We start from the raw sequence: 15,865 nt of genomic DNA, 5'->3' as shown, positions 1-15,865 counted from the left end.
TAGGTAGGTAGAAAACATTTTGATGGCATGGTAAAGTTCGGGTGGTAGGGAGTTACTGTTAGTTGGGTGAGGGGAAGTTATTGACATTTGCTAGAAAGCCTTTTGGTGGGAGTTGGTACACCTGCTTGTATTTTTATAGCTTCTTTCTGTAATGGAGCTTCTTTCCAGAAGTATTTTGTTTCCTTTAAGGAGTGAGGCTTTTCTTTCCGAAATAGTGTGCTGTGTTATAGTAGATTGCTTCTTTCTTATTGAATTTCTGAAAATTATGCATCTTTGTTGGAAGATGTCTGTTTTTCACATGCTCCACACTTTAGCTGTTATGGAGGGTATTGAGTCCTTTTGAAAGCTATTATCACATGTTCCATTTTAGAAGTTGTGTAACTAAGGTACATTTTTTAATGCCATTTAGGGGAGTAATGAATGTCTGCTGCCATGTTGGTGTCTTCGGTAAGGTATTATGGGGAGTGATGTGCTGAGTTAAGGGTTGTGAGTATTGTTTTTTTTCTCCCTACTTTTGCACTCTAAAGGAGCAAAAGGTTAAAGAAGGTCTGGTTTACTACTGCTGGTCAATAATTGATATACTTAGTGAATGTATTTGGCTAAGGACTCTTGTAATTATGATGTCTAGGGTGAAGTTGTTATTTGATGTGGGCTTTTTTTGTGGGTTCTTGAATCATTTGATAGTCATCGATGTCCATGAGTTACTAATTCATCATTTCTGTGTGGACCCAACAAGTTTTTGTTGAAGCCCATCCCTGTAATAATTTTATTTCTGAGGCAAGGTAAATGGCTTATTTGCTCTATTAAGGTGTAGAATTTATTGAGAGAGGCATTGAAGGGAGGTGGGTAAAACCTGAGGTGAGTTCAGAGAATTTTTTTTGTTTTTTCTACTGTCAACCAGTTGGGGTTTATAGTTATCAAGTTAGGTTGACTGGGCTACTATTTTAAGGATGACTATAATTGCTGTAAAGTGAACCAGGACTCCAGGACGCAGGATTCATTAGTTCATTATTCAAACAACTAATTTTGGATAAGCTTTTAATAATATTATATATATATATATATATATATATAAATAAAAAAAATTTTTTGAGACCCATTGTGCAAACATAACACAAATCAGCAAATGGAGATTTTTAAATAGGTTGGTTTTGGTTTAAATTTTAATTGATTTTGTGATGTCACTAATTTTAATAGTATATATATGATTAATCAATTGTAGTAATTTGTTTCTGATGAAGTCTCTGTTACAGAGATGAAAGCACTAAAACCGTTGGTTTCAATAAAGAAGGATTATTTTTGCATCTTTTTTACTAGCGTCCTGGATTCCTGGTTCACTTTACAGCAATTATAGTGGTTCATTTCATTTTATTTGTTATTATTTTAAGGATGAGTTTGAGTTTAAATAATGTGATTATTATCCCTACTTCTCACTCCCAAACCTGGTATTTCTGATAGGATTGTAGCCTGTAAAACAGTGATTTGTTTTAATGTCTTTAATCATTACATTTTAAGTTGCAAGAAGCATTGTGCATTAGTAGAAAATGAACCTTAATAGGTTTCTTTATCATCATCATACACTTGTATGTATGCTTTCTTTTAACAGTTTTCAATTTATTTAATTGACATTTGATTACCAGGAAAGTCTGACTGGGTAGAAGTTGAGAGTATTTACTTGAATAGTAAGTTTCTCAGTTTCTATCTTTTCTTAAACCTCAGTCTTCCTCCTTAGCGTTATTCTGTATGCGTTGTTCTCACAAATTCCATTAACTTGCTTCTTCCTTTTTATAAAGATTCAATTCTTTTCTAGCCTTTCAGTGTAAGTACCACTTCTAGTGTTTCATGAAGAGAAGCCACTGGCCCAGTGGGACTGATCCCTTCAATAAAAAAGTAAATAAATGATTTGATACTTCCATTACAGTTGGTTTAGATTGATTTTCATCCTTTGGTATTTGCTTTTTTGCCACCAATATAATTAGACTTTGTAAGGCATTTACTATCCCTGACAATTCACAACCTATATCCCTCCAAAGAATCATTTCCTTTGTTACTACCATTTGTTCCTCTAACAGTTTTTGGTATTATTGAACTAATTCATGAGTGGATGCATAGTTGACCGTTATACCTGCTTTATCTTCATTTATTTTATAGCTCAAAATCATTGAAACTGTCTCAAAATGTACTGTACTAAAATTACCTTTTTTTGATTTTTAAAGGCTAGCTTTTCTTGATTACCACACCCACCAGTTATATCCTAGAATTTGTGGATCCTTTTTGCTGTTGGCATAATGCATATAATAGAAGCAAAAGTGGGCAGCACTGCCTGGTTCCTCTTCTCAAACACAACTAATCAGAGAGAAGCCCTCCTACCTTAGTTCTTCCTTTCAGTCCTTCATATATCCTTCTCATTAATTGTACTTATTCTCTCAGGAAACTCAAATGCTGCCATTTCCCAACTAGCCCTATGAAATGTTTTTTCTTTGTCAAGACTCACCAAAAATAGTCATGTTTTCTTGCACTCTGATTCCGTCTGGATCATCAGTGTCCTATTAACGTTATCACATTTTGTCTCCTTTCTATAAAACCATGTTGATTCCTATCTGTCAGTTTTGGTAACATCTTTGCCAGTCTCTTTGCTAATATAGACAAAAAGACTTTATAATCATATTTTAAAATCAAAATTGGTCTGTATGAAAGTGACTTTTACCCTTTCAGTAATAATACCACCTCTGTTTTTTTCCATGAAGTTTTTATTCTGCCTCTTTTTAAAATATTGTTAACCAAAGCTTTCCATATCTTCGTCACTCTTTCTAACTCCTAGTTTTCCATAGGAATACCATTTGATGTTTTGACTGAAATCATTGTTGCAGTATTCCAAGCATATGGGTTTTCACCACTGACATCCAGCCAGGATAGCAAAGCATAAACCTTCCCTGTAGCAAAAATCCAATGTATGGCCTCAGTTGACAAGTGTAGGGTATAAAGACAGACATATGAGCATAAATCCACATAATACCACACCACAAGCCCAAATGCATGCTGATATTTGTGGTCATTGGTACCATTAGTTTCTTGGATTCAAGTAAGTGCCCTGTTGGGACAACTTCCTCCTTGTATTAACGTTTGCTGCACTTTGTTATATGTCAATTAGGAGGGTATGTGAAAGTGTGGTAGGCAAATTCAAAGATACCCATACCCAGTGTCTCTTCTGCTTAGGCATAGAACACAATTATAGAACACAATTACAAAGCTTGTTCCGTTTGCCACTCTTGTGCCCAACACTTTGCAATCCCATTTGCCTCCACTCAGTACATTCTTGGAGACTCAATAAGTGAAGCATCTGGCCCATTCCAGGATGGTGGATCCTGCCCCACCAGACGTACTTCCACCTCTTAAGAAAAAAAAAAATCAAAAGCCTAGGCCAGGCATGCCATCTGCCCAGTCTGACTCTGCTATACATGCAGACGTTACAGAACCCGAAGTATATCCTACACTCCCTCAGACACCTTCCACAGCTACACTGCTGGAGGCCAGTGTGGTGGTAGAGGATTGCACATTCAAAGAGACTGTTACTACTACTGAGAAGGGGGAACCACTGATCATCATTTCAGAGGGACCTGAAGGCATCCTGCAGAATTTAGTTATGGAAGAGATTCCTGGCTACCTGATTGAGCTATGTCCGTGGTCTAAACCTCTTCATTTGGTTCATAGTGAAATCACCACAAAAAAAAGGTGACAGTCTACCAAGCATGTTTCCCTACCTCCTCCTCCTAGAAAGGAGTGGATGGACTTCTCTCAGAGCTTGCTCAAAACCAATATGGCCCTTAAACTGCCTTCATTTGCAGTTTGTCCTCCTCCTCCTACCCCTCAGAAGGTTACTTTCTGTTTTTCTTCCACAGAAGGGAGAAAGGCCTGTGATGCTGATGACCATTCATTAGCCTACGCCTCTCAAATCCAGGTTCCTTCAGATGATGCAGATTATATTTCACCTAAGTTTCTTGGACCACTCATCAGTTTCTCAGTCCCTCTACTGCTGCTCCTTAGGAAACTGCTAAAGACTGATAGTCACGTCTGATGCCGCTATTCAGCTGTATTCCTCAGGCAAGTGAGAACCACTCTCTTCTTTATCAGAGGGAGTGGACTTTTTCTTTGCAGAAACACTGATGAGCTTGATTCCATGGGAAAGAACTGTGTTACAGGGTGCTTTTTTCCCCATCAAGGTCTCCCATAAAAAGAACGTGTAAAATTAGGCACTTTTTTCTACCTCTACCCATTTCACCCTTTTATCAAGGACAGATAAGGAGGATTGGTTGGATTTTGTTAAAGGTTTATTCAGTCTTTGTCTTAATGTTCTTAGTCTTCCCTTCATTTAAAAAGGATAATTCATTTCTGATTCTGTCTGTGGAGCAGTAATTAGTCTAGTAATGTGCCTCTCATCTGAAAGTAGAGTTGGACTGTGAGGAAAATTTTTTATGATTCCCCAACTGATGCATTGTCTCTTTCTGATACTTTTACCAAGAACGAAGGAGTTATTTCATTGGGAACCAAAGGAAATAACCAGAGTCCAAGCCAAGGTACTATGATTTGCTACCAGTAGATTTCCCTCAACCTGCAGCTGTTGTTTTTCTGGTCTTACAGGATGTTTTCTGAGAAGTAAGCAGATTGCCTGACAGTAAGTTTATGCTTTTTCCACATCAGCCTTCAGAATAATATATTGTCAGATTCATATGTCTTAAGTTTCTGCTGGCTTCCTTTGACAGTATGGAAAGGTTAAATGCTGACATTACTTCATCAATTGACGTACTTAAATTCATTAATCTCTTTTGTGTCTTAGGTAACTAAATACTCTAAAATGTTCTTATGACACTGCTGATATTTATAGAGCAGATGCCACTGTGTCAGTGATGAGAAGGTTTGACTGACTCCATTCTCGGAATTTACCAGAGAATGTCAAAGTGGAGATCCTGATTGTTTCCCTGGACAAAGAGGTGATATTTGGTCCCTTCATCTGCTGAAGTTCTTAAAAGATTTGATGAATTTGGAAAGTTAATTCAGGAGATTAGCCTTATTTTTCAACCCTCCTTGCTAAAATGTAATAACTTTCCTTCAAGGTCAGATTCCTTTTATAGGAAATGTAATACAATCCAGCAGGACAAAAGCAAACAAAAGTAAAAAAAAAAAAATGGCAGAGAAGTTCAAAAAAGAAAAGAAAGGGTCCTCTCTCTAAACCAGGAATGATGATAAAAAGTAGGTTATCTATATGCTATGGCACCAGATAGCTTCAGACCCTTGAGTTCTGAGAATCATTCAGAAAGGCTGCAAGTGGCACTGGGATTCTTTTCCTCCTTTTCAAGGGGATTCATTTACATCTATCCATTCAGACCTCCCAGTTTCCTGCTTGCATGGAGTTCTAGAACCTTTTCTTCCATATCAAATAGGGAAAGGTTTTTATTCAGGAATCTTTCTGGTACCGAAGAAAGAAAGACCTGCCCTAGATCTTTCTTTTCTAAACTTTCACTCAAATTCCAAAATTCAAAATGCACTTTCTACAGTCTGTTACCTAACCTCTCAGATGTTCTTATGCAGAAGCAGTTTTGCGAGTGCAGGTTGGAAATATTTCAAACCGAGTTTCAATCAAAACAGAGAAAACTATACTCCTGCTAAGAACATTTGGGGTTTTGTTTTCCTTTCTCAGTATTTAACGGATGTCAGAAGTGAATAACTGAACTGTATTTCTTGTAAACAGATACCTCAGGGGCACTTTAAATGGGAAGGCCAGGATTACTCTGATTCCAGGAAAGGGCTTAGGAATTCTTTTTTTTACCTAGCATGGGCGGCCCTATTTCCCTGTGTGTTTTGTGGTGGAAGATGTTTTTTCACAATTAAAATCTAAAGTGGATGCTTTGGGGAGAAGGTATTGAGTGTAAGAGTTTTGGGATTTGGTTCATGTGTGAACAAGTAAGCACTTAAGGCACTTGTTTTGATGTTGTACAGGCTGTACAGGCTCGTGGAGGCTATTAGTTCTGTTTCTGCAGGTTCTGCCATGTGCAGGACTGGTTGAAGGATCAGAATTTAGCTAGGCATGGATGCCTTACAGGATTTTGGATGCTCCTATCGCCGTATGTGTTGTTTTGGAAAAAGAGAAGAAGCAGTTTTAAAGAGAATTAAAGATTAGCTGCATCTATGCAAACTGGTAAAGATTTTTTTTGGCCTGCAGGCCAGTGTGGATGGGCCTAGCTTATGATTCCCAGGGGGTATCTCCAGACTGTAGGCAGGGCGGGAGAGGTCTTTAGGCGGGTAGGGGCAGAGCAAGGTTCTTTCAGGCCTAGAACAGAGCCACCTGCAGACTCCTGCTGAGAGGGCAGGCTTGGGAGGAAGACTGTCTCTTTTCAAAGAAAATTGGGATTTAATTACCAAGACAAATGGGTGTTGGATATCATTCATTTTCTAGCAAGTTTGGATTTAAAAGATGCTTATCACATTCTAATTCCCCAATATTACAAGACAGTTTTTACTTTTTCTGTGTCTAGTATATGTTTTCAGTTCTCTGCTTTACCTTTTGGGTTGCCCGACCGCTCCAAAAGTGTTTACAAAGTGCCTGGCTCCTGCAGTAGCCCCATTGCAGGTTGCAGAGTGTTCGGATTTTTCCATATTTAGAAGGCTTCCTTATTTGTGCAGATTATCTCACAAGGTGTCAAGAAAGTGTCTTGGGTAAATAAAAAATAAGAGAGTAAAATAACTTGTTCTCAGTCTGGGATGTGTGAACTGAGAAATCCTCTCTCATTCCATCTCATAAGATAGTGTTTCTGGGATGTCTTCTAATCACATCCCTCATGACATCTTTTTTCCTTCCGGACAAAATCTCAGTAGCTGAACAAAGTAGCACACTTGCCTTTGATAATGGAAGGTCAGAAGGCTGTACGCCCTAGTCCCACACCAGGTAGCTGGATTAATTTTCCAGTATTGACACTACAGTGCAGGATAAGAGTGCTGCTGCACTGTTAAGTGCACGACTTTTGAATGAGACCCTCTTTCTTTTCAGAGCTGGTGCTGGGGTTTGTCAAAAGGGAGATTATCCGGTGGGTTAATCAGTTGTCTGTCAACCCCAGGCCTAACTTACCTCCCCTCTCCTCAACCCCACCCTCTGTCCCTATTCAGTCTATGACCATAGATGTCTCAGACCTTGCTGTTTCCAAAGGGAATGAAAACCCAAGGTTTTTGGAACCATTAGGAAAAAACTAAAGCATATAAATGTCAGAGAAATTATAGCACTTCAAAACGCTCTCGGACCTCTAAACTATTTTTGGATTCCAGGCTCTCAATTAGGAATGACAGTCAACACCATAGTGATGGGGTTATGTAAATTGGGGGGAACCAAATCCTAACCCCTTTGCAGACTACCTTTGATAACTTCAAAATTAGCAAGTCAACACAACATATCCCTACAGGCTACTTTACATTCCACCAGAGCAGATGTCTATAGCAGACCAGTTGAGTAGGACGATAGCCCCCCTCCCACAAGTGGAAATTGCACTGTGGGTGGGGGGGTGTCTTCCATGAATTGATTCAAGTTCAAGGTGGTGGGGCCTCATGTGGCAGCAGCATCTCCAGCTCCAGTTATGGACTTTCACTTTGTTTTCTTTTGATTCTCTTGATTGGCTGGTCCGTTTTTGTCTGTTCGAGTGTGCTAGTGTCTGCAGCCGTGGTGTCCGTGATGTTTGTGGAGTGCTCAATGTAATTTTTTGCTCCTTTGGAAATGAATGCATGGAAGTTGGGTCTTCAGTAGCAAGTCGGTTTGGATGCAGAAGCAGAGGATGAAACCTTGTTTGCCAGCGTGATTGGACTTGCTCGGGTTGAATCTGAACAAACCAGAATGAATTTGGGACACTGATGAGGATGATTGGTGTTGGAGTTCGTGACAGTAATGGTATGGATGGGGAAGATTGAGGAAGGAAGGATTGCTTGCTTGTGGCCATTTGGGTCTGCAGTGGACAGCGATTGTGCGGTTTGTGGTGTTGGTGGGTCCAGACTGAGAATCTGTTTCTGCTGGTGCTAGAGTGGGAGATGCGGAGTTTGAAGCTTCTGTGCCTTCAGTGGTTTCGAAGGGTCTGCACTGGGATTTGGTTGTTGCTGGTGCTGGAGTGAGAGATGCGCAGTAAAAGCTTCTGTGCCTTCAGTTGGCTCATTTACTGTTGTGTTTTTTTTTGTGTTACTTTCCTTTTGAGTTTAGAGGAACGAAATTTCGTTCACCTGTACACTCGTATGTGAGTTGAATGACTAAGTTATTTCTGATTTCTGATCGACTTCTGGGAACTTCTCTAGTAGATCTGTTTGCCTCCATTAACAACAGACAGTTTAAAGAAAATTTTGCTTTGGGGCTACTTTCACAAAGGCCAAAAAGACAGATGCCTTTTCATTCCCATTGACAGAGATGTTCCTGTATGCCTTTTCACCATTTCCTCTTGAGAACCAAGGTCCTTCTAAAGATTCATAAGGACTGTCCCAGGGTAATTGTAGTAACTCACTTTTTGCCCAGGCAACAGTGGCTCTCCCTTCTCCTGAAAATGGTCAAGGGCATTTACAGCAAGCTTCATAAGATGGGCTTACACAGGGTAAGGGTTTTTGATAAACCCCAAACTTTGGTTTCTTCAACTCACTGCCTGGATGTTACAATTTTAATACCATTTAGGCACCTTTTTGTGACTATATGCAGCAGGTATTAGAGACAAAGAAACCTGGTACTAGAAAATCATATATGGCTAAATGTAAAAGATTTTCTTGGTGCTAATCTAGGATCATTTTGAGGCTTGGATACCTTTGGTTCTGCAATATTTGTGCAAGTTAATATCCACTGGACTTTCTTACTCTTCTTATCAAGATTCACCTTTCAGTCACCTCTGCTTGTCTGCCTGTGGATCCTTTTTTCTACCCTACATCAAGCTAACAGTTTTGGAAAGGGGTGTCACATATCTGTCCACCTAGAAGACAGGTCATTCTTGTTTGGGATCTTAGTTTTCTAGTGAAGGAACTTGCACTTTTTTCCATTTAACCTGTTCATGAGGCTTATTTAAAGGTCTAATCTTGGAAAACTGTTGCTCTTTGCGCTGACATTTGCAAGAAGGGTATCTTAAGGTAATTCAACCCTAACTCATCTTTCACAAAGCTAAGATGACTTTAAGGACCAGTCCTTCCTTTATGCTTAAAGTGGTTTCAGAGTTTGCATTGAGCCAGGCTGTTCATTTCCCTGTCTTTTTTCGGAACCAAAAAATAAAGGAGAAAGAATTCTGCATATACTTGATGTCCATGGACAAATCAGGTACTACAGTGATAAGACAAAAACATTAAGGAATTGTAATCGAGCATTTATTTCCTATAAAGGTAAGAAAAGGGGACAATCATTGCCAGAGTGGACAATTTCTAAATGTTTGTCTAGTGCTGTTGCTTTATACACACCATGACAAGACACTTTAAGACAAAGTCAGGGCTCACTCTGTGAGAGCTTTGACTACTACTTAGGCTTTTTGGAAGGGGGTGGAGTTTTAGAAGTATTCCAGACACAGCAACTTGATTTTCCATATACATTTACTAAGCACTACAAGCTAGAGTCTTTCTTTAGGTCCAGAACAGGTTGTACTCCAGGGGCTCCTGGATTCTATTCCTCCTCCCCTTTCTTCTAAGCTCCCTTATAGCTTTGACTACTGCAACAGTGATCTAATGATGAATGTAGTTCAGTTGTGTAAGTAAACTTACCTTAACAGTAGATGTTCGGATAGGTCACTGTTGCAGTACAAATACCCTCCCTCCCTTCCTTCCTTCCCCCTTCTTTTTTATTTTTTATGCCAGGATGTGTTTTTTTTTTCATTTTCTTCTGACAAATACCCATCTGACAGGGTTCTAGTCTTCTTTGTTCTAAGGCAAGAAAGCTGTGAGATTTTTTGTGCCCTAATTGCTGACTTTATACAGCTCTCTTCAAGCTGTTCAGTGATTAGGGTACCCAGAAGGTGCCCTAAAGTATTTTGAAGCTGTCCGGTCATCTATTCCCTGTGAAGATAAGTCTCTTGTAGCTTAAGCTACTGCAACAGTGATCTATTCAAACCTCTACTGTTATAAGTTTACTTACACCACTGTACTTTTTTTTGAATCCGTGAAAATATTCACACAGATGGAGTTTGCACAGGCTGCTTTCATAATGTTTGGTAGTAATGATAGACTCAGTGCTGCTGTTTCCTTTCTTTCACAAAGCCAGCTTGATGCAGTCCTGTAAGTTTAGAAATCAAGGGCTGTATCATGGAAACCCAGATCTTTGAGTAAAACATGACCCTCACTATTGATGAGGGAAGTCGTACAGCATCTGGTTATCAGGTCTGTTTTTCTCCTGGTTTAGGCAGTGTAATCAGCAAGGACTGATTCATTGATAGTGGGATGCTTCCACATCCCCCTCTAGAATTGAGAAGTGTTAGTATAAATGGCTAAGTTCTCTGTCAGCAACTTGTTTTGATAGTATGCGTCCATCTGGTGTAGAAGCTTTGCCTGATGAGTTGAAATGGACAGCCTCTTGCACGTTTTAATTTTTTTGCCTCCAGTTCTTCTTATTGCTGACAGCCACCCTTAATCCCCAGGTAGCCCATTTGTTCCACCCCCACCAAAGCCCATCCCTTACATAAAAGAGCAGGAGTCCATTTGAATTCTTCTGTGATTCTGCAAATGAGCCCTCTCTCTCCAGAGAGAGAGAGAATGACCTTGTAGACTGTAGCCTTTTTATGCTGCTATTTACCTTTTTAAGAGCAGCAAAAGTGGGAGATATGCATAATACACATGCCCAGGGGTGAGGATTTTAGGATATGGGGGGGGGGGGGAGTAGGAAATCCCTAGGTGGGTGGCAAGATCATTTTACCGCAGGTACCGCCTTTGACACCATCTTGTTCAAGCCCCCCCCTATGTCTGAGATGGTAGCCTGCACACAGCTAGGGAGTCATGCTTCAGCCTCCATTGGAGTATGCTCTCACTGTGTGTACAACGCTTAGTACCCTCCCCCTTTGGGAGAGTAGAAATACTCTAGTCATTATCAAATCTGCTGTCTGGCTGTCCTAGCACTTAAGCTGCAAATTAAGCTTCAGACATCTAGGTCACAGTCGGTGCTCTAGTGGTGTGAAGCATTTCAGCCAAGGAGACTTTCAAATGTCTGGTGTGATTGGGGAAAGAGGCCTGTGACAGTCAGCAATGAAGATATTCAAGAGATGAATATAGAAAGTCTTTAATACAAGATGGAGCTGAGTAGGGCAAGCTATTGAGTCTGGTAAAATTTTTAAAGATCTCAATAACATGGGTAAGTGGTGAACTTGTTGCCCATTTTGAGATGTGTAATATAGCTATTGGCTTGCTGTTTTTAAAGAGATGTGCAAGTCATTGCTACAGTTTATTTTTATGGGCCCATGTTTGCAAAGTATCTCATGATATGCAGAGGATCTTGCTTACATCACCCTCATTAGAGAAGATTATATTATCTTATAGTGATCCAGATAATAGCCAGCTTAAAGTGGTCTTCCTGCAAACATTATATGGTACTGCTGTTTATCTTCTAATTTCTTGATTTCCACTTTTCCTCCTGTGTGAGACAGCTGTCACTGCTGAGAAGCATACATGCATTTCTAGGTGGAGGATCTCCCAGAATGTAAAGGAGACCACTGACTACAGTGGGTTTGCTGAGGTATAAGCAGCAGTAGATGATTTCAAAATGCTATAAATATTTTCAGAACAGTGGGTTTTCCTGTGTTAAGAGTTTTTGAGGTCCATTAAGTGTCATAAGACCGAGGTCATGTTTAAGACTAGCACAGGTTGATTAGAAATTAAAAGCCAAGATAACTCCTCTAACTCTTCCATGGGGGGGGGGGGGGGGGGCTACTGCATGCTATGTCATTGGGGTGAGCTAATCTCTAACCGACTGCAAGCTGTAGGTCTTTGATTATGATTGTAACATTTTTGGGGGTTTAATGTGCTTCTTTGACATGGGAGATTATCGGTTTATAACAGACTCTAAGGTGGTGCTAAAGTGGCTGCTATGATAACTGGGATCAGAAGGATACTTAAGCATTATATTGTCCAAAATATCTGCAAAGAAAATGGAATTGTTATCAATGGGGCCATACATGTTGCACAAGTCCATTTCCCCTGTTGAGGGTCTACATTTGCATATTATCCATCTGTCATCATCGCATATCATTGCATATAACTTTACACCTGAAATACTTACAAATCAAAAGAGAGACCTCCCTTTTGGCAGAGTGGCTATAGTTGTAGAGTGTATCCCCCTACCATTAACTTACTGTTTTTAGCTGCCACTGTAGTTTCCTGTAGAAAAACATTTCCTTTAGTTATATGCACATATTTAAGAAGTAAATATCTCTTCACCACATAGTTAAGACGTCAGCAGGTAATACTGATATGTTTTGTACAACAAAGGATATAAGAATAAGTTGTGATTTTGTAAAATAGAGTAAACACAAAAAACAAAAATGTGTCCAGTTCAATCAACAAAACAGAATCAGGAGTAATCAGTTCAGTGATTTACTGCGTTCAGAAAACTCTTGAAACTGTTGAGATCCATTCTCAAGACAGGCATATCAGGAACTAATTATCTTTATGGGGGATTTCTCTCTACCTTGTACTTTTCATGTGTGTTTTTTTACCAGTATTTTTAACATCAGTGAAACTCTTGTAAGATGCAAGTCCTTTAAGTTTCATTGTTGCAATTTCTGTTGGAGGTCAAGGAAGGCGTTAATCACATACAGCCACTGCATCCATTGCTGATCCTTCATCATGTCTAATAGACAATTCCCTTCTGGTAGATAAACGAGTTCTTGAGACAGTTTCTTAGGGGAAGAAATCTCTGTGGTGTTATGGTGTGAAGGAGTGTATTAGCGCTTAAGTGACTGGAAGTTGCAGATTGCTTGTAAAATCTGTGAATGGGTGCATATACTTCTGGCTCAGTAACTGCTGTATTTCTGTTGCGTAAGTACTTGTACTGACCTGTCGGTTTACTTTAGAGCTGACTGAGTAATGGCTGTCTGTGATTGTGGCTTATGATGCAGAATTGCCTTTCCCATTTTGTAAACAGTTGGACAGGGTATTTGAAAATGATTGAGAAGCCATTCTTATAGCATACCAGTTAACTGAGTGAAAGATTTCCTCTGCATCACAGATTCAAAGATGTGCTGGAATACCCTCACCTTGTTGCACATTATTAAAGAATGTTTCCCTTTCCTGAAGGTGTCAAAGATTAAACTTGTGTGTCAGCATAAACAAAAGCTCTATTTATATTTGAGCTCTGATGGAGGATGGGGCTAAGCAAAAGCTTGACTTGTCTGTGGGTGTATTCTGTAATTAAAGATCTAGACAGGTTAGCAGTCTTAAGAGGTATTGATTCAGAAAGGGAATACAGTCTTTTTCTTTCCTTTCAGACATGCCAACTGGGGGGGATACATTTTCATTGCTTATTCTTTAATACAGGGCGTAAGTAAAATGTCCTCTGCAGACCACCTCAAGGCCCTATCTCTGTATTCTGTCTCCTACAGGCTTTTGAGGGGAGATCTGTGTTTGGCATACAGGCATCGTCAGACCCCACTCTGATGGACATCCTGCATATCCACAAAACAAACAGCACCAGAATTACCCATTCTAAAGACTTAAACCTTGCCTGTGATATAGATGGGACCTGCTGGGGAGACAGGTGTGTATCCCAGAGACTACTTTGTCTATGGAACTGGCTCCCCATCCATGTGAAGCAGAGTTCCTCCCTAACCCATTTTAAGTGCAACTTGGACAATTGGATGGGGGAACAGGAAATTCATCCCTGGTTTGGTACCTATGTCTCTAATGGACACAGGCAATCTGTAAATGGTTCATCTCCCAGGCCCCTGCTTGTAAATGTTTCATTTCCCATATCCCTGCTTACACTTATAAAGGGTATCAGAACTTGTCAGATATTTGGGATGCATGACTGGGCTTAAAAAGGCCCTTGTGGTTGTTAGCCTATTAAACACCTATGAACCTGTAAGTAACGGTTGTGTAGATTTTTTTCCTATCCAGTTGCAGGAGCTTAGAAGTTGAGCTGTTGCTGCTGTAAGCATAAGGTAAACCCCAAGAACCTGCCTCCTCTGTTAACGATACCATAGCATGCTTTAGAGAAGAAAATGCTGAATTGAACAGATGAGAAGACAAATCTGATGGGAGATCTCCCAAAGAGAAGGGATCTCCTTGTAGATCAGTTGATAATAGTAAGAAACTTTCCTGGTATTTACAGTTGGGGTTCCAAAAGGTTCAATACTTGGGCCTCACCTTTTCAATATATTTAACAAAAGCCATACTGAGTCTCAGCAAACAACCCTTAGTCAATGTGCAGATTATGCAACACTCGTCTGCTGTGCACGATCACTGCACACCCTACAAGATGTCAGTCAGCAGGCTTTCCTATACACAAACTCCTGTCTCACCAGTGCAGACCTACTCCTCAATCCCCAAAAGACCAAATTGATGCTCTTTATCCCCCTCAAAAGTCTCCTATTACAAAACACAAATTTCACATCCTGTCATCCAGCAATACAAAAATTGCACATGTACCACAAGCGAAGCTACTCATCTTACTTGACAGCAAACAAATACAACCAACACCTGCTCCAGGCCATTAAAAAGACCAACTGGAAATTAGGATCACTATAGAGAGCAAAACATTTTCTCTCAGTCTGCAAGAAAATTCATACTCACTGCCTACCTACTCTTCTATTCCTTCAATATGCAAACCCCATCTTTACAAATTGGAATATTAACCTTAAAACTAAACTTGATGCATGTTACAATAAAATAGCCAAGTTTGCAGCAAATATCCTACTAAAAACTCACCACTACATACCCCTTAAAGATTTATACTGTCTTGACCTCCCCCACCCCCTTATATACTTACAACTCAAGATAGTCCACAACTAATTACCCTGAAAAATGTGCTTCATTGAAAAAAATGCTCCAACCATATCCCATTTCTAGACTAGTACGATCAAGTAACAAGTCTGTCCTCTCCATGTCCAAAATAAGCAACACAGCTGGGGATTCTCCATACTCCCAGCAAGTCACTAATAGGTATAATTACCTTTATTTTGTATTTCTATCCTGCTACAAGTAAAACAGACCCAGACAGACAAAGCACACACCTTCAAGTTACTACTAAAACAATATCTGTGCAAAAGTTGGCTCTGCTACTGCTCAGTTCAGCTAGGATAATCTTTTTGACCACACCTGCTACCTTTTCTCCAAGTACTTTTTTGTACTTGCCCCTTTTTTCCTATTGGGCCATAAAGATGCTCACTGAATCAGAATGAGTAACTTTGTTTACGTAAATGATATCAGTCACAGGTTGTAAGTGACAAAACTCAATCTCTTCTGTCTAATTAGATCAACCACTGTCCGTCTCCCACCCCTCCGCCCTATCACTGTTTCATCATTCTCATCTTTACAAAACTAATACTACTAACAGTCCTAGGAAGCCCAAGCATTCTTACTTTCCCAATTACTTTACATTCCTAAATTTAACGACACTTTCGAAGTTGCTCTAACATACTATGCTATATTTCATTGTCAACTGCTTTCCTCCCATTTTGATAGTCCATAGTTAAGCTACCGCTTCTTATTTTAATTACTAGAAATCTCTAGTATTATGATATCTTTGGCAGTGTTATATCTCTCCCTTTGCTGTATACAAGCCTGTGTCTGTTTCTAACGAATGTTCAACATTGTATATACCTATGCAAGCTATGCACATGCTCTGTTTCTAAGTGACATTTATGTAAACTGTTGTAAAGTTTTTTTTCTCATGTAT

General features: G+C 39.6%; 1 protein-coding gene across 1 annotated transcript in view; it reads left to right on the top strand.

The window, feature by feature from the left end:
• The window catches only part of SUPT5H (SPT5 homolog, DSIF elongation factor subunit), a 1,344,557-nt gene that overhangs the window by 1,327,542 nt on the left and 1,150 nt on the right, over positions 1–15,865 (top strand). The window lies entirely within an intron of this gene.

Source organism: Protopterus annectens, chromosome 4.part0, assembly GCF_019279795.1.
Source record: "Protopterus annectens isolate FY-2018-M chromosome 4.part0, PAN1.0, whole genome shotgun sequence".
NCBI lineage: Eukaryota > Metazoa > Chordata > Ceratodontiformes > Protopteridae > Protopterus > Protopterus annectens.
This window is presented reverse-complemented; position numbering and strand designations above follow the sequence as displayed.